The following is a 27,682-nucleotide window of genomic DNA, read 5'->3' as shown; positions in this document are numbered from 1 at the left end:
CAGCCAACAATGGGACATCATGGGCTCCACCCTTCCTTGGTCATCTGTTGCCGGCCCTTTTCTTACCTCCAGTTCCCTCCCCTCTACTTTCAGTCTGAAGAAAGGTCCCTACCCAAAACATCACCCATCCTTTTCTTCAGAAATGCTGGCTGACCCGCTGAGTTACTCCAGCACTTTGTGTCTATCCACCAGTGATGATTTACATTAGCCAATACACCATCAACTGGCAAGTCTCTGGGATATGGGAAGAAACTGCAGCAACCAGGGAAACCCACATGGCTATATGGACCTTCCAACTCCACGTATGATGATAGGTCTGATATCTGGTTATTGGTGCTGGCAGCAACTCAAAACTGCTGCACCACTCTGTTACACAAAATCCATCCATCTCACTGTTGAATAAATTCAAGGATTTAGTCTCCACTGATTCTGGGGCAAGGAATATCAAAGACTTGCAATCCATTGAAAGAAACCCTTCCTAATCTCAGAGGCGTAAATGGTCGCCCCTTTAGTCTGAAGCAACCCCTTCTGTTCTTGGACTCTCCCATGAGAAAAAGCATCATCTAAGTATTTATCCTGTCCACCATAAGAACCTTACATTTCAATAGTCACCTGTCAAGTTTTTGAAATGGACAGTTCTTATTTACTGACACATAGAGCTTAAAAACACCTCCATTCCATTTGTATCAAAGCACATTTTGGTCCGAGAGAGAAAAATAAAATCAGTGTCTGTGTGGTCGTATTTTACACTAAAAATACAAACAAACAATGAAGGGGATAAGCAAGCCCAGTGGGAGTACTTTTTTCATTGAGTTAGACTGCCATTACCTTGGCAACCTCACAAACTCATTACTTCCACCGTGAAAGAACAAATTCTTGGCATACTAGCAGCCACTGAGCGGAGAGTGATTAAAAGGAATAAATTTAATCCAAGGCCATACAAACAGATAGCTCTATACATCAGTGCAAGTCAAATTAAAAGCTATACTACAGAGATTTGGTGAAGGATGTATTGATAGCCTTTGTAACTCTTTCTCTGCCCAACACATCACTCTGGTTGGGTTCGTACATTAGACTGGTAAACGGGCGCAACCCGACAAGGTCAGTCCACATCGTGTCCAGATTGCTGCACACTTGGCAAAATGTGGGCATCAGACCAGGCCACGAGCAAGGCCTGCACAGGAAAACAATTTACTCCACCTGTTATTTTCCTTCCAAAGCCCACAATAACTGCTCTTGGCAACCACACATATTCTTCTATTTACCAATCACAGAAACCCATGTGATCTTTCAAAACAAAGTTTGGTTAATTTTAGATATACAGTGCAGACAAAGGCCCTTCGGGCCACCGAGTCCACGCCGACCAGCGACCCCCGTACACTAGCACTATCCTTCTTAAATACTAGGGACAATTTTATCAAGTCAATTAACCTACAAACCTGCAGATCTTTGGAGAGTGGGAAGAAACCAGAGCTCCCGGGGAAAGCCCATGCAGGTCACGGGGTGAACATACAAACTCCATAAAGACAGCACTCATAATTAGAATCGAACCGGGTCCCTGGCACTCAAAGGCAGCAATTCTACCGCTGCGCCACCGTGCTGAAGATGCGGAGAAGCACAATATTGTAAGAGACCCAAGCTTCACTGTGCATCATCCAACAGTTTCCACCAGTCACACAGAAACAAGAGTGGATGGTCATGTTGACCTGTATTTTTCTTAATTAGCAGCAAAACAAGATGCTGTGTTCTGTCCAAGTCCAGTACAACATAACTCATTCCTTCTGGATAATCCCCTTTATCTATTGCAAAATTAATCACAAGGCTTAACTATTGAAAAAAATAAAAACAGTAATTTGTACATAAATCATGAACGAGCAACTCATAAATTGTAGATTATTCTGGGACTGACCAACAGGCAGAAACAAAAAAGTAAAAGAAGTGAGGTCGTTCTAGTAAACAAACGGGTAGAAATTAGTGAATTAATAAGAAATGATCTTGGCCCACTAAGTAGCCAAGGTCGAGTGGAGATAAGAAATAGCAGGGGGATGAAGTCAGTAGTGCTATGCCACTCCAGCAGTAGGACAAGTTCTAAATCAAGAAATAATTGTAAGACAAGCAATGCAATGATTAGAAAGCAATCTCATGGATGAATTCATATTGTTCTCAGAAACTGCTGAATACAACAAGTTGTGAAACTAAGCAAGGACCAAGAAATTGTAGACTTATTCATATATAATGAAACAAGCAAAACTGATGATCTCAGAGTGAAGGATGCCCTGGGGAAGAATAATAACAATATGGCAGAATCTCCCATTTGGCTCGAGTCAGAAATAAAATCAATTGCAGAGATGGCACAGAAATTGATAAAATAGATTAAAAAGGTGGCTTGCAGACATTTAAGGAAATATTCCATAACCATATATTCCATTTGAACAAAGACTCAACAGGTCAAATATATAGTAATTTGAAAGAGAACACGTATGATGAAAGACAGGAAAACATTTAAAAAGACTAAAAGATATTAAAGATAAGAGAAAAATATAGATTATGTGAGTCAACTGTTAAGCCACGAAAACAGACAGTGACAGTTCCCACAAGTATAGAAAACGAGTGACTAAAATAACCAATCATTCCTTGGAGGCTGAAACAGGGATTAATAGTGGGAAATCAGGAAATGGCAGATGGGGGGAGGGGGAGCAAGAGAGGATCTGCAGGATATAGAGGAGACCCTGGTGAGAGCCTCATCTATAATGAAAGAGGGGAACCCCCGTTTCCTAAAGGATGAGGATATCTCCGATGACCTGGCATGGAAAATCTCATCCTGGGCGCAGATGCTGCGTAGATGGAGGAATTGGAAGCAGGGGGATAGCAGGGTGGGAAGAAGTGTAGTATAGATAGCTATGGCAGTCAGTGGGTTTCGAATAGATGTTGGTCAATAGTCTGTCTCCTGTGATGGAGACGGTGATATCTAGAAACAGTAGGGAAATGTCGGAGTTGGTCCGAGTTCATTTGAGTGCAAGATGGAAATTAGGCATGAAGTTGATAAAGTCAGTGAGTACTGCATGGGTGCAGGAGGTAGCACCGATGCAGTCGCCAACGTAGCAGAGGTAGAGTTCAGGGATAGGGCCAGTGTACGCCTGGAACAGTGATTGTTCGACATACCCTACAAAGAGGCAGGCATAGCTGGGACCCATGCGAGTGCCCATAGCCACGCCTTGGATTTGGAGGAAGTGGGTGGAGTCGAATGAGAAGTTGTTGAGGGCAAGGACCAGCTTAGTAGACAGAAATTGGCTGGTTCTGCTGTCAAGGAAGAAATTGAAGGCTTTAAGACCTTCCTGGTGGGGGATGGAGGTGTAAAGTGACTGGACATCCATAGTAAAGATGAGGGAGTGGGGGCTGGAAAACGGAAGTCATTGAAGAGACGAAGAGCATGTGAGGTGTCTTGGACATAGGTAGGGAGGGATTGGACCGGGGGGGGGGGGGAAAAGATAGGATGGAGTCGAGAAATTAATTTGGGGGACATGAACAAGCAAAAACAATGGGTCTATCAGAAACAATGGGTCTACCCTGGTCAATTCATCCGTTCCCACCCAAACCACCCCCTCTCCTGCCACTTTCCCTTGCAACTGCAGGAAATGCTACACTTGTCGCTTTACCTCCACCCTGGACTCCATCCATGGACCCAAGCAGTCTTTCTAGGTGTGGCAGAGGTTCACCTGCACCTCCTCCACCCTCATCTATTGCATCCGCTGCTCTAGGTGTCAGCAGCTCTACATCAATGAGACCAAGAGTAGGTGAAAGAGCTAATAGTCAAATTTAATAGTCAAATCTAAAATGGAGTTGTTCTTCTACAAAAGCATGGTCTAGTAAAAAAGAATGGCTCGGTGCCAAGTTTGACCTTGCAAATTATATGGAACACGATATGGAGGACAGGTTGTCTTTTCAGGTTGCGCGACTCTCGTCAGCAGCGGCCTCTGCATTCCGTCTGTGTTTTTATTATTTTTTGTCTCGTTTTTATGTAGTTTTTGTTTTGTTTTTTGTTGTGTGTGGGGGGGGTGGGGGTAACTTTAAAATCTTTCCCTTGCACGGGAGACCCGACCTTTTCTTTGTCGGGTCTCCGTTGTCGTTGGGGCTGCAACGTGGAGCGGCCTCCAACAGGAACGACCTGGGGTTCCAGCTGCGGAGCTGCCGACTACTCACCGTCACGGGGCTGGCCGAGTCCGGAGCGGGTGGAGCTGTGGTGGAGCGCTGCTGCCACCCGACCTCTGGAGCTCCGGAGGCTGCAACTGCGGGTTTGGCGGACGGCGGCACCGGGAGCCCGCGGGTCCCTGCTGGGAGACCGCTTTTCGGGGCTTCCGCAACGGCGACTTCTCCCGCCCGAGTTGCGGGGTTGAAGAGCACCTGAGCGGGGCCTTACACCATCTCCCTGCGCGGCTTGGAATGGCCGCGGGACTTTGCGAGCGCACGCCGGAGGCTCTAACAACTAGACCCGGTGTGCGACCTTGCATCACCCGGCGTGGCTTTAATGGCCGCGGGACAATCGCCATCGCCAGCCAGGGGCTTTGACTTTGACTCTGACTCTGACATCGGGGGGGAGAGTGCAGTGGAGAGGTAAGTTTTTTTGCCTTCCATCACAGCGATGTGATGGATGTTTGTGTAAACTGTGTTGTGTCTCGGGTCTTTTTGTTTTGTAATGTATGGCTGCAGAAACGACATTTCGTTTGGACCTCAAGGGGTCCAAATGACAAATAAATTGAATTGTATTGTATTGTATTGGAATGCTGCAGAAATAACATGGGCTTCTTCTTAAGGCCATAAAGAAGCCAAAATTGAAAAAAAAAATGTTCCAAAGATAAGTAATAACTTGTTAGTGGATGAGCTTGATTTGGACCCAGCTTTCCTATATTGTGAAAGGCTACAGAATCTTTCAGTCATGCCATATTCAGACTTGGTAGGAGTGTTTTACTGATAAGAAAAAGGTATAATTGTGCTAACTCTCCTTTCTTCTGTGATTGGGAGCCCGAGAAGCACTGAGCAACGTTTGTGCTCATTGTAGATCCTTGCCACTCCCGTCTGACGAATCAATTAAGGATGGCCATGGTCTGCCTTTAATATTTGTTGCTACCTGCTTTTTAAGAAACAAACTTTGACATAAGCTTGACGATCGCTTCGGCCAATACCTCTGCTCGGTTCGCAATAACCAACCTGATCTCCCGGTGGCTCAGCATTTCAACTCCCCCTCCCATTTTGACTCCGACCTTTGTGTCCTGGGCCTCCTACATGGCCAGAGTGAGGCCCACCATAAATTGGAGCAGCAGCACCTCATATAATTTGCTTGGGTAGTTTACACCCCAGCAGTATGAACATCGACTTCTCCAATTTCAGGTAGTCCCTGCTTTCTCCCTCTTTCCCCTCCCCTTCCCAGCTCTCCCACAGTCCACTGTCTCCACCTCTTCCTTTATTCTTCCCACCCCCCACATCAATCTGAAGAAGGTTCTCGACCCGAAACGTCGCCTATTTCGTTTGCTCCATGGATGCTGCCTCACCTGCTGAGTTTCTCCAGCATTTTTGTTTACCTTCGATTTTCCAGCATCTGCAGTTCCTTCTTAAACCTTTGGTCTACCAGGACAGTTCGGTTTGTGGATTTTGGGGAGAAGATTTTGCATAGCTGGGGAACGATAAGGTCAGAGGCTTTAGAGAGCAGAGAGCCGTAAGAAATTAAATCAGAAATGGTGTGTGATATTAAGGCCTGGTGCTTGTCTGTGGGGTCATGGTCCAAGGATAAGTAGGAGGAGGTGTCTGAGAGTTGTCGCCTGGTTAGGGTAAGTAAGGTCAGGGGCAGAGAGGTTAGCGTAAGTAAGGTTTCAGGGAGGTGGGGGGGAAGGGTGGGGGGGGGGGGGGGGGGGGGTTAGAGTATAGAGGTTAAAACCATGTTGACTCAAATTCTGTGGAAGGAAAACAGCATTTGACAATTTAAAAAAAAAAGATTTGAGAACATAGCCTGTAGATATTCTGCATTTATTTCATTCAACAAGGTGTCACTTAAGAGTAATACAAATGTAGTGCTGGTTTAACACAAAGATAGACAAAAATGCTGGAGTAACTCAGCGGGTCAGGCAGCATCTTTGGAGAAAATAGATTGGTATGCTCAGCAAACTTCAAGACCTGGGTGGGAAAGCAAATTGTGAGGCTGCAAGTAGACAATCGGTGATGTGGGGAAAAACTGGCAAAAGCTGTATAACGAGGACAGAAGGCAAGCTTCCTTGTTATTTATTTCATTCAACAAGGTGTCACTTAAGAGTAATACAAATGTAGTGCTGGTTTAACACAAAGATAGACAAAAATGCTGGAGTAACTCATTCGAGGGCTGTAAATGTTTGGAATTCTCTCTACTGTGTTGAATATTTAAGTGACATTGAACAATAAGAAAGCCAAGGATTGTTGGGAAAGGAACAATGAGAGTTGGGTGATTGAGGCCAAGATTAAAAAAATAACGTTGTTAAAAAATGGCAGAGCAGATTTGATTGGTTACATGGCCTGGTCCAGTATATTAGACAGTGGATACAAATTAGACTACAGTGGATTCAAATTGTGAGATTTACTTGCTCTTATATTTAAAGCATTAAACAAAGGGGTAAAGTATTCAGTATATGACCTCCCTTTTTAATCAAAGAGTAAGAGAGCATGCAGTAATCTTCTATGGAAGCAAAAGGTGTACGTTGACATTTTGGTTTAAGACCCTGCCTCAAGACTTAAGGGGAATTTACAGAGATTGGTGGTGAAAGAAACACTATCTGGCATGTGGCATCTTTTTTTTTAAATACATAAAAATTTCTATGTACATAATGCAAAGTAAAATACTGGAAGATGCTCTATCTGATATATAAAGAATTAAGGTCAGATCATTAATGTTTGGTTAAAGAGCCAGATTTTAAAGACTATCTTAAAGGATAAAGATTCTGAGATGTATTGGGAAACAGAATTCTAAAACGTAAGGCCATGATAATTGAAAAAACAATTGTCGGTCGTGCAGCAATATTGGGGTGCACAAAAGGCCTGAACTGTAAGGCACAAATTCATCGGAATAAAAAGATATGGTGGGATAAAGCCATTTATCTTCTACACATAGCTAAAACTCTGATCTTGTTATCTTTGGCAGTCATTCTATTTGCGCAAAAACGGTACTCGATAGCGCTATGATTTTTGGCCAGCTTACTCACCGTTCTCCCTGCGACTGCACCAAGTTTCGTTCCGATTGGTGGAAGCTGATAAGAGTTATCGAGGTTTAAAAATCTTAAAAAACGCGCTTGAGCAGATCGATTGCCTCTCCTGCTATTCAGCGCCGCACGGATTGGTCCCTTCTACTGTCACTCCGCGGGATGGTCCACCCTCCCTACGCCATCACGCCTTTACTGCAGCTGCGGAAGGCTCTGGATGGCCGGCAGAGGTCCCCAACCGGACATAATTTTCGGAGGGAGGGACCATAAACGGCCCGACCCAGCCCAGAAATGGACATGGCGCCGATGTCGCCAAACGGAAAGCGGAGACTCTGATCCCGGCGGAGAACGACCAGCGAAGCAGCCAGCGACCGCTGTGAGTCCCCATCGCACCGCCTACCGCTTCCCCTCTGGCCCCTCCTCCCCTGTGATACCGCACTCTCCCCCATGGCTCTTCCCAGAATTTTCTCGCGCTCTCTCACACCCCTCCCCCTGCCCACACAACACTCCCCCCCCTCATAACGGCCCCCCTGCCCCCACACCCCTTTCCCCCACACCCTCCCCCTCAAACCCCCCAATCCACCCTCTCCCCCACAACTGCCCCCCCGCGTGGCAGTAGATTGGATCAAGATCTCTTCTGATAATACCACAATACCAGGAAAGATTTAAAGGGATATGTACCAAGGTGGATCTAGTGTAGATTGAGCAGCTTGGTCTACATGGGCAAGTTGGGCCAAATTGCCCATATCTGTGTTCTAGGACTCTATGAATATCATAATGAGTCAATGAGAGTAGAATAGCCTTATTCATATCTTAGGAATGAAGCTGAGACATGTAGTTGTGCCTCCAGGGGGCGCCGCAAGATGGCTGCCTCACCAACGGTCTGTCTTCCTCTTTTTCATTCTTTGTATTTTTAGTTTGTTGTAAAATGTATGTTTTAGCTTATCTTTAGTTTTTGTATTTGTGGGGAGTGGTGGGGGAATTTTTAAAATCTCTTTTAAGACTTGTTTTCTTGTTATTACCCAAGACTATTCTCTTTAGTTATCTGAGTGGGCTGATGAAATTGAGAGATGAAAAGACAACATTGATCTAATCCAAATTTAACACATGGTCCTCCTAAGAACCTCTTTCAAATTTGTGCCATCTGCAGTGCGGTGTTAAGAGTGTTTTATTGTCATATGTCCCGGATGGGACAATGAAATTCTTACTTGCTGCAGCATAACAGAATTTGTGAATATGTAAACATAGTACATAACGGGGGAAGAGGAAAACAAAGTTCAATAAATAACAAATATAGTGCAAATAACTAATAATAATATAGACTTTTGCAGTTCAGAGCTCAGAGCTTATTCGCTGTTGTGTTTAATTGCTTGATGGCTGTGGGGAAGAAGCTGTTCCTGAACCTGGACGTTACAGTTTTCAGGCTCCTATACCTTCTTCCTGATGGCAATGGTGAGATGAGCGTGTGGCCAGGATGGTGTGGGTCCTTGATGATTTTGGCTGCCTTTGAGGCAGTGACTGCAATAGATCCCTTCGACAGTGGGGAGGTCAAAGCCGGTGATGGACTGGGCAGTGGTCACAATTTTGTAGTCTTTTTCGCTCCTGGATGTTCAAGTTGCCAAACCAGGCCATGATGTAACCAGTCAGAATGCTCTCTACCATGCACCTGTAGAAGTTTAGAATCCTCTTCGACATGCCAAATCTCTGTAATCTTCTCAGGAAGTAGAGTCGCTTCTATATAATTGCATCAATGTGCTGGGTCTAGGAAAGATCTTCGGAAATATGCACGCCCAGGAATTTGAACTCATTGACCCTCTCCACCATCGTCCCATTGATATGAACAGGATTGTGGGTCCTCATCCTTCTCCTATCAAAGTCCACGGAGTTCCTCAACGGAGGTGCAACTTTTTTCGTGTCATATCTCCGTCCACACTGCAGCCTAACATCGTGGAGTTGGCGGCCTACTGTTTGGGACTTCTAGAGCTCCACAACTGTGGAGCCTGCGGACTTTAACAACTTTGAGCGGGCAATCCCTTTGCCAGGGGTCGGCCTTTGGTGCTCCAACCTGCGGGAGCTGCGGACTTTAACATCAAGAAGGTCGCAATCCCTGGTTAAGGACGATTTTGGGAACTCCAAGCAGCAAAAGTTTCGACCGTCCCGATGCGGGAGCTCGATCGCCAGCTGCGGATGGTTCGACTCCCCTGACCACGGGAGGAATGGAGGAAAGAAGATAAGATTTTATTGCCCTCCATCACAGTGGGGAATGTGGAGGATCCGCTGTGGTGGATGTTTATGTCAAATTTTTATGTAGTTGTGTGTCCTGTTCCTTTTTTGGTATGACTATGACAAACCAAATTCCACGTATGTTGCAAAACATACTTGGCTAATAAATTACGATTATGATTAGTTTTAACATGTCCAATTCCAAAATGAATTTGATCATGGCTGCCTGCCTAATAAACTCAATTCAATTATTTACTCTGCCAAGGATAATGTCCAATTTTCAATTTCCAAGCACTCTGCTTCATGTCCAAGGCACAAGGAAAAGTTCAATTTTGGACAATTTGAAACTACTGTGCCCCACTGTTCAAGACTTTTGTGCACCCCAATATTTATTGACAACTTGTGCAATCTTACTGTGCCATTATATTGAGGATATGACATGCCATACTTTGTAAGGTAGAATTAGAAATCAGGACGATAAGTGATATTTGATTATTAAATTTCCGGACAAATGGTTTTGTTTGAGATTTTGCCGCCAAAGTGGAGATATTAATCCAGAAGTCAAAACTCCTCCCCTTCCTATCTCCATCACCCCACCGCTACAAACAATATCACAAGGTTATACGTAGAGTGAAACTCCTTCCACCCTATTCAACAAGGCTCTTCAGTTTTAATCTCACAGTATCTCCTTTTGCATTTTAACCAGTTCCTCCTAATCAAATCTGCCATCTTCTGCTGAAAGGATGAGTTTGTCCACAGATGGTTTCAAGCCACCTAGAACCGAAACGATTGTGTAAGAATTCTCCCCCTAGAAAAGGCTTTCACGTCACTAGGCAATATCATATTTCAGATTAAAAGCTGACCCATCAAACTAAGTCCTAGTTTGCATCATCTCCTTAAAAATTTCAGAGTGCTCATTAAACAAACCTGAATGTAGGATTACCACAAAAACCACTTGTCCATTTCAAGATTATAAAATAATATCCTGATCTCCTAAATCTACATTGTTTCAGCCCTTGAACATTAAAACATCTCTACATTACCTATAGCTGTAACACTATATTCCACAGCCTGTCCTGCTGAGTTACTCCAGCATTTTGTGTCTACCTTAGTCAAACCAGCATCTGCAGTTCTTTCCTACACTATATTCCACACTCTGTTTCCCTTCTCTTTTTGCATTACCTTTGTACTCATGCACTACATTGTTTGTTTGTTTTTATATATTGAACTTCCTTTTGTTGTTTATGAAAATGTCTACAGAGTACCATGTTTAACTGCTCTAACACATGGAGCATCTGGGCCGACCAGTCCTTAGAGTTTGAATAATGATGCCCACATGTGCAATATATGCAAAATTAAATTCACTGTACAGTTGCATATGGGACAAATAAAGCACTATTAAACTATCTGTTGTGCTGCTGCGTAAGAATATAATTGCTCTATTTTGGGACATATGACAATAAAACACTCTCTCTTGACTCTTGATGTATCTCCGTACACATGACAATAATAAACCAATATGACTCAAGAGGGAAATGGTTAAAAAAAAAGTCATGGTTTTGTCACTAGGAAACAAGATCAGACCCATCCACGTTTCCATCTCCACCCCCTCACCCCAAATCCAGCGGCTTTTCAACAGGCTGCTGGCATTCAGTGTCATCTCCATGCCCAGAGCTGCTGCAGTCACATGCCCCATCATGTTTCTATGGTGACCAGATGAGCAAGCAGCTCATTTCCAGACTGTTGACGTCATGTTTGGCTGGTCTGAGACATCATCCTTTTCAATTTCAATCCTCTTCCTCCCCCCCCCCCCCCCCCCATAAATGGCATCACAGCCTCCACTCAACATGGCTCGCATTAGCACCAGAGCCAACATAGAGGTTCTGATGAAACTAAGTTCCATTTTCCATGGATATTGCCTGATCTGCTGAGGACTTTCACCATTCTCCATTTTCATTAGCAACCTCCATTCTGTCACATTACATACCCACACAGTATGCAAAGCCAGTGAAGAAGTCCTCTGCCAACCTATTCCCTAAAGTAACTCAGTGTTACAACTTGCAAGTATACAAACATTACTAAATTCTTATACAACTGCGAACTGATGTCAGGGACAAAGCTTATAGGGACAATTGGAAGTTGTGTCAACTATTTTGAATTGAAGAATGAATGGAGCAGCAGGTTTGAAGGAGGTTCTTAGGAGGACCATGTGATGAATTTGGATTAGGTCAATGTTGTCTTTTCATCTCTCAATTCTATCAGCCCACAGATAACTAAAGTGTTCATGTACTAATGTTAAGTTGAGACTCCATAGATTTATCATAATATGAATACTAAAATGGAATTTAAAAAAAGATTCAAAACACTGCAGGTCAGGCATCTGGGGAAAGAGAAACAAAGTTAACATTTCATGTCACACACTTCATCAGAATCACAGAAGCTACCCAATTGTGATAATTTCTACCTCTTGTTTTCATATAGGGATTTCCAGGATTATGCGGTATTTAAAAAAAAAGTTATTTAAAATGGAACGTCCATCAGATATTGCAGGGAGAAAGGAAAGAGAAATGATAAAGCCATCACATCCAGCACAGTTAGGGGTGCTTGGTGGCATTACAGGGCAGAGAAGAGACATGTGGTCATACTGGCTCTGAGCTATTCAATCAGCACCATTCTCCTGCAGTTTAACATAGCACTGCAGTTATATCCTTTAAGTAAATATCCTATTTTCCTTTAGCAGTTATTAAATCATTTTATTCATTTCCCCCACACATTTTCTCCCAGCCTCCCAGAGGAGTTTTCCAGATTTGGCATTCTGCTGCGTGGATCTTTCGGTAATCATTTTGAATCTATTTCTCTAGTTATCATCTTTTCTGCTAGTAATAACAGCTACTCTTAGCAATATTCAAAGTTACTACATTTTTTAACTCTAGCTGGTAATGCAATTTTATCATGTCTAAAAGCCAAAGCAATTGCGATGGAGCCTTACTATTTACTATGATGGAAATAAATTAAAACCTACAGCAATAGAGGTTTGCTGGTGCCTGCGCCTGATTACAACAAGAATTAAGTCATGTATCAGTTCAGTTGGTTTCGTTCAAGCTTTCACAGAATTGAGCAGTATAGCCTGGTGCATTCAGCATGGAGTGTTGCACTGTCATTGGTGTCAACTTTCAGTTATGATGCCTCAAATAGGATCCTATTCGCTTCCCAAACGGGAACTGAATGAAGTGTTTCCCTAATGGAGTAAAGAGTTCCGTTTTCGGTTCCTTTTTACCTCACACCAAGAGGTACTGCAGTGGTCTTCCAAAAAGAGATGCCACATTACACTGTCTAATCTACAAAAAATGAACTTTTAAACATAGTACTCATAATTACACAGTACTCAGTAGAGTATACAGCCTTCAATATATTAAAACAAAACCTCTTTCAGAAAGGTGAATAGCAAACAAAAATGTTGCTCAAAATCTGAAATACAAACAGAAAATGCAAGGAACACTCATCAGATCAGGTTGTATTTATGGAGAGTGAAACAGAATGAACATTTCAGGTCAACATTAACTGTCTAGCCACAGATGCCGCCAGACTTACTCAGCATTTCCTACATTTTCTATTTCAATTAATTTCACAAAGGTGCTCCGGAAATACAAATAACATTGTCATCCTTTGCAATGAAGGAACTCGTTCACCTCTCCCTTGTAATTGAGCAGAGGGAAGAAGGGTGGTTTCATTTACCGAGCTGCCAACACCTTGAGCGTGAGAATCACGCATTTCGCCAAATTCTCACGCTCTCACGCTGATCACAGAATTTCTCACGCTCTATCGTGAGAAATTCTGTGATCAACGAGAATTTCAAAACTAATATCAACTGTGTTGGAGAGCCGGGGCGGAGGGAGGGATGGAGCTGCAGGGGCAGATGCAGATGGGGATCCGGGGCTGGAGAGTATTTGCAGGGCTGGCGAGACGCTCGCTGTAGCTCCGGCCATGGAGCAGCCTCAGTGCAAGAGTCCCGGGCGTTCGTTGGAAGCATTGCACCGCTGCCGTGAGAGTCTCTGTGCCGAATTCGCCCTGGTGACCGGCTTGGACCAGGCTGTGGCTCGGTGCATCCTGGAGGACAACCAGTGGCTGCTGGAAGTAGGTACCAAACGCTAGGTAGAAGCAGTGGAAGATAGTGGCCTTCAAATGGGGGTGGTTGGAGAAAGCATCCTGCTTGCCTGCTAGATTTCCACTTACTGTAACTGCAAGAAAACATTTCCCGATTTTGGGGAAGTTCAGAACCAGGGGTCTCACAGTTTAAGAATAAGGGGTAGGCCATTTAGGACTGAGATGAGGACAAAATTTCTTCAACCAGAGTGTTGCGAATGTGGAATTCTCTGCCACAGAAGGCAGTGGAGGCCAATTCACTGGATGTTTTCAAGAGAGTTACATTTAGCACTTGGGGCTAGCAAAATCAATGGATATGGGGAAAAAAACAAAACAGGAAAGAGGTACTGATTTTCGATGAACAGCCATGATCATATTGAATGGCAGTGCTGGCTCGAAGGGCCGAATGGCCTATTCCTGCACCTATTTTCTATGCTTGAGTATATGGCAACAAATTCAACCACTTGATTTTGAAGCATTCATGCATGGTGGAGGTATAATGTAGTCATAGAGTGATACAGTGTGAAAACAGGCCCTTTGGCGCAACTTGCCCACACCTGCCAACATGTCCCAGCTACGCTACCTGCGTTTGGTCCATATCCCTCCAAGCCTGCCTATCCATGCTTCAGTCTAACTGTTTCTCAAATGTTGGGATAGTCCCTGCCTCAACTACCTCCTCTGGCAGCTTGTTCCATACACCCACCACACTTTGTGTAGAAAAAGTTACCCCTTAAACAGTAACCTCTTAAAAATAATTAAAACAAAAAACATTGAAATCATACTTCTACAATGCACTAAAACATGATTTTGATACATCAAATTTCAAAAGTCCCTACTGTGGGAGGGGGGGGGGGGGCATACCCCCCTCCCATACGCTCCCCCCACTAAGCCGCTCCACTCCCTCGCCGGGTACCTCCAAGGCCAATGATCAGTGATCACTCAGCCTCCCCACTTTCAAAAACGCTCTGCACGCCCCTAGTTCAGACGGAGAACACTGCCAGATGTGAGCGGGGAACCGAGGCCGGTTGTCCGTGATGTCTGGATCTCAATGTTCACCGCTTCGTGTTTCAGAGGTGGCTAATGTTATCGATTTGTAATTAGCCTGATTTGTAATTAGTTTGCAAAACCTTAATTTATTATTCTGGAATATCCGGGGGGATGGGATAAGTAATATTAAAATTATATGCAAGGTGTCAGGCTGTTTGTCACAACATACAGCCTCGATAACCCATTATTTCCTTCAGTTAAATATTGGGAAGGTAGCACTATTATAGACAATAGACATTAGGTGAAGGAGTAGGCCATTCGGCCCTTCGAGCCAGCACCGCCATTCAATGTGATCATGGCTTATCATCCCCAATCAGTACCCTGATCCTGCCTTCTCCCCATATCCCGACTCCGTTATTTTTAAGAGGCCCATCTAGCTCTCTCTTGAAAGCATCCAGAAAACCTGCTTCCACCGCCGAGGCAGAGAATTCCACAGACTCACCACTCTCTGTGAGAAAAAGTGTTTCCTCGTCTCCGTTCTAAATGGCTTACTCCTTATTCTTAAACTGTGGCCCCTGGTTCTGGAGTATTGTCATTTGCCATTCAACTATTATGTTTGTTTACCTCACTGAGTATTTCTAGCCCCCCCCCCCCCCCCCCCAATTCCCTTGACAGGTTGAATAGAAATGTTCCCAATCTCATTGTTTTATTAATTGAACACATAGATGAACATCCTCAAGGAGTGTAATCAGATGGAAACTGATTCAGATGTGATGTTTAAGACCTTGTTCAAAGAAGGGGCATATTTTAAAGGAGTGACAGAGACACTTGCAGGGGAATGTGTGAGGAGGTTATTCATTGTCTTTAGTTTTAGCTTGAACCAGCATATCTGAAGATTCAAAGTTTAATATAGTAATTGTGCTGATACTGACTCCAACCAACCAACCACCGGAGGTTTCATTTTTCTGATGCCATTTAAACTTCACTTGGATTTCAATCACTTCAATCTAAAAGTTATTGGGAATGGGGAGCATTGGAACAAAAATTTGCCCTCGGTACAAATTAACTGTAATATAATAATATATGCATGTCGGTAGGTGCAATCAAAACAAAGATCTTTTTATCATTGTTGTGTTATGAATATCACAGAAAATATGATGTACTCTCAAGATCACATCAAATAGAATATTATTGCTTAAATATATAGTTATTGGACCTTGCATTTCAGAAAAGTCCCAGCTGAGAGGAAGACAGCAAATTACTGAAAATATTGAGGGTGAAAATGACTTCAGGACAGTTTGTTAGGAAAATGAAGGAAATGGTAACAGAATACTTATACAGCCGAGTGAGTATAATTTTATGGATGAGAAATTGTGTTCAACAAATTGATGACTTCTTTGGCAAAGTAACTAGCATGTTAGATAACAAGGAAATATTGCATTCAAGTGTAAGTTAAAAGACTCACTACAGTATGCACCAGATTGCACAACTTCAAGCTGAAAAATGCAAAAGCTTCACACCAATGGGAGGGGGGACTTGGTCTCTCACAATTTCTCACTCCCAACTCTCACCCAATGTTGGCAGCCCTGTAATTTATTACATATTTCAATCAATCCAACAACCCCTTGCCTTTATGACAATGCCAGGAAAAGATGTTTATGATATCTTGCAACATAGATGTGGGGCACCCAAAAGAGATGAAGTAGAAAACTTTGCTTTTACTCTACATTTTGCCAAATTCCAATTGAAGATTAGTGCAAACAACTATCAACTTCAAGTTTTATACATGCTAAGGATAGAATTTTATTTCCATTTAAGGAAAATAACAATGGATGCTTACCTTAAAAAAATGAGGTGAAATTGCTCTAATATACTTATTCTTCAATGTTGGATATAACTGTATACTGAAATTCAAGTCATTTAGTTTAGAGATACAGCATGGAAACAGGCCCATTGGCCCACCGGGTCCGTGCTGACCAGCAGTCACCCTGTAAATTAGCACTAGTACTACACACTAGGGACAATTTACAATTTTACCCAAGCCAACTAAACTACAAACCTGTACTTCTTTGGACCACGGAAACCGGAGCACCCAGAGAAAACCCAGGGAGTTTTCACATGTAGAATGTACAAACTCATGCAGACAGCACCCGTAGTCAGGATCAAACCCAGGTTGCTGGCACTGTAACGTAGCAACTCTGCCACTGTGCCATCGTGGCACAGTAGCAAATTGACAATCACAAAACGTGATCCTGGACTAAAGAGGTCAAAGATCTTTAACATGACTTAAGAACCGCAGTAATGCAAGTCTGAAGCATTATTCAATTATAGCTGATCGAAACACTAATTCTATTTTTCTTCCATTTTTGCCCTATCTATAAAACAATGGACAACTGCCAACCCAGCACTCTCAGTATTGATGGCTTCAGTTCACCATTGTTCAGTGTTTCATGCCAACAGAGTTCCAGATTTCTACTATCTTTTGAATAGAGCTTCTTTAATATCACTCCTGAATAGCCTATTTCTACTTTTAATAAACTCTCTATTTCTGGATTCCCATAGTGAACACAAATTAATTTGCCTAAATAATATTTTAATTTTGAGCACAGCTATCAAATCCAACCCCAATCGTCTACCTTCAAGGGAATAAAAGACACAATTATTCAATCATTCTCATCTTTTCAACTTCTCAATGCTGGAATCTTTATGGAGAATCTAAGATGAAAATTTGATATGATTAGATTAAATTAATAGACAGTATCAATATAACGAATGAGCACAATGTGCAATCAACGTGTCAGACTATTTCACAGTTATAGTCTCTGACTAAAAAATTAAGGATGCAATTCCAAACAGACTTCCCATCCCTCAAAACTGTAAATGGCAAAGCCAGACCACAAGGCACTTGGGTTTACTAGCATTGTTTAAATCTGGAGACTTCTAATGCAGAAATGAGTTGCAGTAGTTTTAAATATGCCAAATTGCAGCATTTTTATACCATCTCAGCAACATTTCGAGAATGCTTCAGACTCCATTTCTTACCAACTCAGTAGATTTTAGCATAACCTTCCTGTTTTCATCTGCAATGCTGATCCCAAGGTCATTACTTTCCCATTCAACATTCATATTGCAGATCAAGTGGATATTGTATTATTCTACGACCCTACAAGGTGAGATCTTCATCCCTTTGATGCGATGTCCAGGAAGAGTTGCTTAGTCAATGACAACAGTTCATTGTATTTATAGAGAACCGATTGCTGAGTAACATAGCCAAGCTTCTTCAGAGAAGCAAAATCAGACCAAAGAAAAGCAGTTACAAGTCAGAAAAATATTGCAGTTTTACCCGTGACACTCTGAATGCAAGACAAAGACTAGAAAAATGACCTTCTTCTGCCCATGTAACAGTCACTGAAATCATGTTGAAAATCCAGCGGCGACTAGAAAGACGCTACGACTCTTTGGGTGATTGTGGAAACTACTCACAACCATACAGGCGGCACCATGTGGCGACACCCTAGTCTCTGAAAAAATAGCCCTTAAGTGACATGACCAGATACAGGTAGACAAAAATGCTGGAGAAACTCAGCGGGTGCAGCAGCATCTATGGAGCGAAGGAGATAGGCAACGTTTCGGGCCGAAACCCTTCTCACAATCCAGACCTGCAACGGACCACAACTATATTTCATCCTCCGGAATAACCCTGACCAGATACAGATTGGACTACTTTTAATTACTAGCAATGAGCACCAATTTAGATAACCTAATAATTGTTTTAAATACATTAACAATATCACAAAAGCACATAATTAAATTGATCTATTCTGGATGTTTACAGAAATTCAAACAGGTTCCATTGGCATGCTGCTTGCGCATTGTCTTGAAATAATGATTCACTTAAGATAGATTTATAGTGTCTTTCACATCAATGCAACAGCCCAAAGCACTTTACAGTGAATGAAGTGTAGTCACTATTACACTGTAGCAAAAATAAATCAATTTGCATATTAAAGTCCCACAAACAGTAACTACATAACGACCAGGTAATCTAGTTTTTATGATGATGATTGATGACTAAATATTGGTCAGTACTCCAAAATAAATCCCCTACTGTTTTTTGAAGGTTCATGGGAGTTTTTAAATGGTCATCTAACAAGGCAACCTTGTTTTAATGTCTCGTCTAAAAGCCAGCAGAGAACTCAAATCAACCTCAGTCTGGATTTTGGTTGAGACTTGAACTGATGATCTTCAGTTGATCACTTACCACTGATCACATTGGTAACACATTCCACACTCCAAACGTAATCAGCATGCAGAAAAGTTTACTAACTCTCTCATTGTACTTAAAAGATTTTAAAATGACGACCTTCCTCTTTTTCTCATCATCAAGTTCTTCAATCTCCAAAACTGATGGAACAAATACAAACTCATCACAGCGCCAGATACATGGGGTCGATCCTGACCTCGGGTGCTGTGTGAGGTTTATACATTCACCCTGTGACCATGTAGGTTTATTCTAGATGCCCCAAATTCTTCCCACATCTCAAAACATACCAATTGGCCTCCGAAAATTGCCTCTGCTATGTAAGGAGAGGATGCGAATGGGATAACATAGGAACTAGTGTGAAGGAGTGACCAATGGCTTGGGTGACTCAGTGGGCAAAGGGCCTGTTTCCATGTTGTAGTTTTCAATCAAAAATAAATAAATACTACACGTTTTGAAACATGCATTACTTTTTACTCAGTTTGTGCTATATCTTTTCTGAGACTTCTAAACACCCTGGATAGGAATGGAGTGAAATATTCCATTTATTCAAAGAGCAATAAAAAATCAATATCGTCCCTGGCTCTGGGGTAACGGTAAAGGGTTCATTAAGCCGTCCAAGCAGATGTTTCATTAAAATAGCTTCGACCTCTTTAAGTGGAAGTCCAAAGTCGTAAAGAAAAAAAATGTAATGGCTATCCAGTGAGACTGAAATTTCTCAAAACTTGCCAACAATTGGAGGTGGTGGCCTTATAAAATTCCTTGTTTGTACTTAGCAAGCAAAACCAATAATTGCATTAATGAAGATACAACAGAGCTTGCAGCACAAATACAGGGTAGAGTAAAAAGTGAAAGTGTGCAGCAATAAAAAAAATTTAAAAAAAAAATCTGTATAGAGCATCCTGCTCCACAACAGCAAGAGCAGGACACAGGCCCTGGTGTTCGAACTCTACAAAAGGGGTGAGGAGATGGGGAATAGAAACAGTCATCCTCAGGCAATTACTTATTTCCTCTCAGCTATCCATTCAATAGTGTGACTGGCAGAGATCCAGAAGCAGATTAGAGAGCCTGCCACTCATCAGTTACTTACAGACATAGCTCTAGTGAAACTGGGAAGTGAAAAAAAGGCATTCATACCCTCAATGATAACAAAGAATAATGAAAATAAAAGCTCTGCCTTCAGATTCAATGACATCATTCAAGAAAACTTCCAAGCCAAATAGCGTGCAATGCCTTGAAGTCTCATTAACATTTTTACATTGAATTCCAGAAAGTCTTAGCCAAATAAGGAGCTCCAAAGGACCATTCACTTCCATTGTAAAGGATTCTTAAGCAGGGATTCAGCTGTTCACACCAGGACAGCAGAGTCTGAAGAAGGGTCTCGACCCGAAACGTCACCCATTCCTTTTCTCCAGAGATGCTGCCTGTCCCGCCATTACTCCAGCTTTGTGTCTATCTTCGGAAATTAGTGTGTATGGTCATAAGCCAAGGATAGAAATCTTGGTATTTCAGCACAATACAATACCCGGCAAAAGACACTTTTAAAAGAAAGAAAATGGACATTTGGGAAATATATCAGAAGACACCAGGAAGTTCCACCATGGAAGGAGGCAAGATGAAAATTTAGAAGGGGGGTGGAAAATATTCTATTGAGTCAATACTGAATTGGTGAGTTGGTGAGTGTCTAGCATGGCAGTAACTGTAGTGCTACAACTTGCAGCCTGTCTAGGTTGTAGCAGATCTAGAATTAACCAGGGCCAGGCTCGCTAAATTGCTCAATGTGACCCTTTAGAAGTCACTGTATGTACACACATTGATTGTAGAGGAAACTCGGAATGTTGTTGGCTCATAACTTCCTGTACAGACAAATAGCATGCCAACAATGGTAGATGAACATGCTAGACGCATCTCCTCATCTTGCTATAAAGCCATCAAATATGAATCTTGTATCCGAGGTATTGGCAAAAGAACATGCATGTAGATCATTAAACTTCTAAAGTATGTTCTGTTAAAATCATCATTGATCAAGATGGAAAGACATTGTAACATCTTATCATTTTAATTCTATAACCCTTATTAACAATATCACGTTGGTTAAAATTACATTGACACTCAATTTCATTATCACAGGAGTTTACCAGGATGTCACATCTCCCAATCTGCTGCTTACTACTCAAAGAAGTCACCCAGACACTTTGTTTGCAAAGAAAGAGCCTCATCTAATTTAATTTTAGTGAGGAACTTGTGATATCTCAGACACTGGGAAATATTAGCAATCAACCATTAATACCCCAAACATATTTCGTTAGCCTCCTTAGATTTTCTTAGGGTCAATGTTACCTTTCTGGGAAACAACGAGATGTGCATCAGGTGAAGTTTAATCTAGATAAGAGTGCGGTGTTGCATTTAGAAGAGGTCAAATGCAAGTGTACAATAAATGGCAGGACCTTTGAACATTGACGTGCAGAGGGATCTTAGGATTCAAGTCCACAGTTGTCTGAAAATGGAATTGGTCTTCTTGCTTTCATCAGTCACAGCTTAGTGTATAATACATGGAAAGTCATGCTGCAGCTGTATGAAACTTTAGTTAGGCACAAAGATAGACACAAAATGCTGGAGTAACTCAGCGAGACAGGCAGCATCTCTGGAGAGAATGAATGGGTGATGTTTCTGCTTGAGACCCTTTTTCAGACTGAATTAGTTAGGCACATTTGAAGTATTGTGTATAGTTCCGGTTGCCATACTATAGCAAGGATGTGGAGGTTTTAGAAAAAGGCAGAAGAGTTTCACCAGGTTGAAGCCTAGAGTGGAGTGGAGTATATTAGCTAAAAGGAGAGTTGGACAAATTTGGATTGGTTTCTATGGAGCGTCAGAGGGACGACCCGATAGAAGTATGTAAAATTATGAGGGGCATGGATAGGATGGATAATCAAAGGTAGGATGTCAAATACCAGAGAATGTAGATTTAGGGTGAATGGGAGACATTTAAAATGAGATCTGCAAGGCAACTTTTTTTTTTGTTTATATAAGTAGGTGCCTGGAACATGCTGCCAAGGGGGTGGTGGAAGCGGATACAATGGGAAATTTTAATAGACAATTATACAATCACATGGGCAGGGAGGAATAGAGGAAAGTGGACCACATGCAGGCAGATGGGATTAGTTTAGATTGGCATCGTAGTCAGCACAGACATGTTCCTGTGCTGCACCATTCCACATTCCACGCAGACATTTTCAGTGGCCAGTACTACTCAGAGTGCTGGATCCTGGGGCAATTGGCAGTTCCCTGCTTTTCTTGATTCAAGCATCAATTCACAGACCTAATATAGAGCCACATAATCACTAGAACTACTGTACAAATGCTATCAATCTTCTAAAAATGAGATGCTGTCACCTTCTTCAATACAGGGACAGCCTGCCGCATAGGCTAACCAGGTTGAGATTTTATCATGGTGTGCTACAATCTGGCCAACCAAAGACAGCAACTGGTGTCAGAAGCAAGCAAACATTTACAGGCAGAGAGTCACAAGGCTCTCCTCGAACATCCCAACTCAGCATTCACAGCCTCATCATCCACCTCAACAGACAAGACCAGTATTATTGGCACAGGATAATGTACCTCCAGAATAGAAAGTCACTTCTCAAAAGGAGCCTTCAAAATCATGTTCTGTAAATCAAACCCCGTGACCAATCTTCCCACCACGATACAATGCACTCAAGCACAAAGCACACGTAATATTATCCAATACATGCCGGTTGTGGGCCCACCTCACCAAATTAGTCCCCGATCTAGTTACAGAAATAGCTTGATGCAACTGTTCTGTGTGTTCTGTGCTCACCCCAGCATCTCCTGTGGCAGTGGGATGTGTGTTTGTGCTTTGCAGGAGGTAACTAAAGCTAAAGAAGCAAGGCTCAACTGTAGATTCTGACAAGCCCCTTGGCCTCCCTGCCCACAGGACATTGAGACATTCAACTCATTGATAAAAATGTGCAAGTCTCTTTCAAAAATCTGAGGGGGTCTCGCTTTCAACCCCCCCCCCCCCCCCCCCATTCAGCTTCTCTCGCAACCTTGGCAACTCCCCTTTGTGTCTGGCTGCCATCAAGCCCTTCTTAGATGGGGGTGGAGCAAATTGTCAGAAGGTGCACTCAGCAGAGTCTAATTCTGTCAGTGACTGCACAGTTCCTTCTTGAGAGCACGTTGCTCAATGAAACTACCCTAATGCCAGTTCTCGGGTTTATTCTTGTGGATGTTCCACATAGATGTCAGCAATAAATGAAATGGTGGTTTAGCACAGCAAAAATAAGTGAAATAATTGCCAAGCACCGATACTTCCTCGATCATTTCTTGCCAAGGAGACGAATAAAGGAACACGCTTTCTTGTAGATCATAAAATCAGAAACGTATTGACAGAAACATGCCCTTTTCACCCACCTCATCCATGCCAACTTTGAGAACAATCTATTTTCCTGCATTAGGGACATCTATCTGCCTATGACTCTTTTGTTCAAGTACCAGTCCAAACACATTTTAAAGAAGCAGTAGCTACCTTCACAGCAGACCGTTGCATATATTCATCAGAGCGTGGCAAAACTCAGATCTCCTTTAAATTCTCCCGTGCCCTCTAGTCCTAGATTTTCCTGCCCCAAGTAAAAGATTGAATATTAATCCATCCATGCCACGCAATTTTATAAACCTCCTACGTTCCAGTGAGAATAAAGCCAGTCTATCCAATCTCTCTTATAAGTATACCCATGCATTCAAGGCACATCCTGGTGAATCTCTTTTGCATTTGCTTTATTCCTACCACATCCGTCCTGTAGTGTGGCTACCAGAACTGTACACAATACTCTGTACGCAACATTTGTGCCACTGCAATGGAATGTTGCGACTCTTCTCACTCAAGGTCAGGGACGGAAAACCCGGGTGGGCCAGAGGGGATATGACCCCCCCCCCCATGTTTTGAGAGGTGCTGGACATCCCCCCCCAAGTTTTTGTAATCCGGATTTTAAAATCTCCGCTTTCCGCGAGACAGTGGAGGTGGGACTGCTGATCGAGAGCTCCGATTGGACGAGAGAGACGTCGGTCAGCAGGCAATGGGGGCGGGACATGATGATTCAGCGCAATGATTGGAGGAGGGAGGAGTGGGTGGGGGGGGTGGGGGTGGGACTGAGGATAGAGTGCGGTGATTGGAGGAGGGAGATGTGGCCCAGACCTGCGCCTCATCATCTGCAGCCAGGATCGATCCCGCCCGGATCTCCGGCGCTGCCCCGTCCCCTACCCGGGTGCCCCCCCCCCCCCCCCCACGGGTGGCCAGAGAGGTCAGGAGTCAGACACGAGCTGTACCCCCAGGCACACAGCCAGCGCAGAGAAGCAGCGCTAAACCCAGCTCACCTCTGCCTGTCCCGCCAGGTTAACCTGCCTGGGCTTGCGGGAAATATGGCCAGCACGGAGAAGCAGCACCGGTGTCCCGTCAGTCCAGACAGAGCTGTAGGTTAACCCGGCGAGAGAGGCAAATTTGAGCTGCATTTAGCGCTGGATTGAGCCTCCGAAGCCTCGCGCATGTGTGTGCGCGCGCATGCGCGCCAAAAAATTGTGTCCCCCCCGTCCCCTTAATATTTTGATAGCGAGTTCCGTGCCTGCTCAAGGTCGAGGCTTACAAAGGAAAACGTACCAAATGCCTTTTTCACTACTCCATCCACCTGCGTTGCCACTTTCAGGACGCTATGCACTTGCATCCCAAGGTTTCTCTGCACATCAATGCTCCCAAGATTTCTGCCGTTTACACCATGTCTGAACCAGAATGTCACCTCCCCATGTCTGACCAGAATGTCACCTCACTTGTCTGGATTAAATTCCATCTTACACCATTCCACCTGATCTATGTCCTGCTGCATCCTTGCTCAACTTTCTAACATGTTCTAAATATCCTCCTACATAATTTTCTCTCTTGGTAACAATAGTTTTCCTCTTTTCCCATCACTGCTATTCGTCTGTGCCACTCAGAATTAACTAAATTCCCGAGCTGCAGATCATATCTCCCAGCACAGTATTCTCTTCTTTGGATTCCACGACGTTGAAATCATGGAGTGTCACACCAACTCTAATTATTTCTACTTTGCAAACATTCAGGCTTCTCTTGACATTCAAAAGTTCACATTTGATATTACCACTTCCTAATTTAAGTTATCTCTCATTAACACTTTATGCTACTCTGTATATGTCCCTTAATTTTGGAAACATTAAAAATCTTTTGGCTGCATGCTCCATTTGCTTTGCCAATCCCTCTGTGCACAGCCATAATGGAAAATATCAATGCACACTTGCAGAATGTAATTACATCTTTTACCACAGCAGGTAGGTCTCCTGAAAGGATAGCACAAACATCCTCACATAACTGTAATAATCAACTGAAACAGACTGCATTACTTTAAAAATGGAATTAGAGACTCATAGAGTCAGTGTACAGAAACGGTTCCTTTAGCCCGACATAGTCATGACGACCGAGATAGACAGCTACACTAATCCCATGATCCAATTGTTTTTAAAATACTGCATTTGTATCTGGTTCTACCATCTCCTTTGACTGCTCATTCCATATCTCCAGCACCCTGTGTGAAAAACTTGCTTCTCAGATCTCCTTTAGATGTTTTCCCTTTCACCTTAAATCTATGTCCTGTAGTTTTAGACTCTCCTATCCTTGGAAAAAGACTGTGACACATCTATTGTATTTACGCCCCTTATACTTTCACAAACCTCCATCTGGTCACTGCTCAGCCTTTCTTGCTCCATCAAGAACACTCACAGTCCACCCAATCTCTCTTTGTAACTAAAACCTTCCATTCCAGGTAACATTCTGGTGAAGCCAAACTGGACTTCACCTAGCAAACGGCAAATGCCCTGTTTCCGTTATCATTGGTACTTTTTTGTATATCTTTCATTCATTTGTTCTATACCTCTCTACATCATCGTCTATATATCTCTTGCTTCCCTTTCCCGTGACTTTCAGTCTGAAGAAGGGTCTCGGCCCGAAACTTCACCCATTCCTTCTCTCCAGTGACGCTGCCTGTCCCGCTGAGTTACACCAGCCTTTTGTGTCCAACATTCTGGTGAACATCTTCAATCTTTCTAGTGCTTCCACATGCTTTCTATGGTGTAGCAACCAGAACTGCATACAATATTCCAAGTGTGGCTTAACTAATTGAATTACATCTGTACAAGTTATTACCCTCCTGGCACTTCAGCTTCCCTATCTTCCATCACCTGCTGTACATTGAGGAAAACTGATTAATATTTCAAATTACTTAAAGGAAACAGAAGAATTGCCCATGGGGAAAAGTGAAAGCTTACCCAATTGCCCAATGTGAACAGTTTCACAGACGGATCAGAAGCAACCTTTCTCCCTCCCCCAAAAAGCAACTCACATCCTTACAGTGAAGCTGAACTGCCAATGAAGTAGAACGTATGCAACTGACATTCATGCCAAAACCGTCCTACAGATCCTTCATTGAGGATAGCTGGTCACATCAAAACCATCTACTAGCAGAATAATAGAAATAATCAAGGATTTCCATAGCTCCAGATCATAATTTGAATATATTTATAAAAACTAAACATTTTTCATACACTACAATGTAGCAGGACTCTGCTCATAAGGTTTTTCTAGAAATACAACACAATTCAATTTGAACAGTTGTACTTTCAAATTAATCTTTTGAAACGGCCTCTACACACAATTTGAGAAAGAAATGTACAAGTGTAGCCTAACCAATTGAATTACATCTGTACAAATTAGCACCCTCCTGCTACTTCAGCTTCACTTGAGCATATTTAAATATGTTGCATCCGAGTGCTGATGATGTGATTTTCCAGCATCACCATCTCCATATGGTTGTGAGACAGATTCTGACTCCCTCTTGAAGGTGTGAATAATTCTCCTGTCCACATTGTGATTAAATCTACAGGCACGCACTCTGCTCTCATCTAATTAAATAATAATTCACCCGAATAATAATTATGCATTGCCTTTGTGTTAATAGCTCAACCTCAAGGCCATCCTGTTCGCTCTTTTCCTTGGATGCAATTTATTATTTTTGATATTCAAAAACTTTCTCCAATACAGCACCAAACACTATCGGGACGCATTTTATCTGTTTGAAGTAACTGTCCAGATATATTTTTGGTAAAAGAGTTCCTGGTAAATACATTAAAGCCACTTTGCAACCTCATCATACCGATGAAGTGTTACCTTAATGAGCCAGTTGCAATGCGGAGGACGGGGATGCAGATAGAATGGGTGAGGTAGGGGGCAGTAGGACTAGGAGAGATATCCTCCATTAATGCCCAGAAACAAGCTTCAGCCTCTGTTGCGTTTTACCTGAGCTCAGGCTGCAGTCTCCTTCAGCAAACCCGACGTCCTCTTCCCAGTTCTGCCTCAGCCACACTATTCGATACACCGCACCGCCGGCTCGTCTCTCTGTGTGAAAGGCAGGACCAGCTAGGAAGCAACTCATCCCGTTGGTGCAACCGGCCAAACGGGGCTTTGCCAATAACATAAAATACAGGCAACTTGCAAATCCATTGGCCCAACCGTCCATCACTCATTTTAGCTACAAGGCGTGCTTGGCGACGTTTTATGTAAACATTAATTAAAGCGAATCCGAGCGTTGCGGAAGTTATTATGGTCATCGGATATTTCTGCATATTGTGAATGGGTGATTCATTCTAAAGATCTTATGGCGAATTAGCGATTTTAAAACACGTATTATTTGCAAATTGAGACGGTGTTTAAATGGTGCACACCACTACATGCGGTGATTAGAAATAGAGACGCAGGAAACTGCAGATGTTGGCA

The 27,682-nt window shown here is 42.9% G+C and overlaps 1 protein-coding gene across 4 annotated transcripts in view; it reads right to left on the bottom strand.

The window, feature by feature from the left end:
* elmo2 (engulfment and cell motility 2) overlaps nt 1–27,307 on the bottom strand; it is a 130,488-nt gene extending 103,181 nt beyond the window's left edge. For all 4 annotated transcript variants that reach the window (XM_033042032.1, XM_033042034.1, XM_033042033.1 and 1 more), the window contains exon 1: nt 27,206–27,307. The gene's annotated coding sequence lies outside the window, so the exon portion shown is untranslated. The remainder of the gene's footprint in view (nt 1–27,205) is intronic.
* Between the last annotated feature and the right edge of the window lie 375 nt (nt 27,308–27,682).

The sequence above is a fragment of the Amblyraja radiata genome, chromosome 23 (genome assembly GCF_010909765.2).
Source record: "Amblyraja radiata isolate CabotCenter1 chromosome 23, sAmbRad1.1.pri, whole genome shotgun sequence".
Taxonomy (NCBI): domain Eukaryota; kingdom Metazoa; phylum Chordata; class Chondrichthyes; order Rajiformes; family Rajidae; genus Amblyraja; species Amblyraja radiata.
This window is presented reverse-complemented; position numbering and strand designations above follow the sequence as displayed.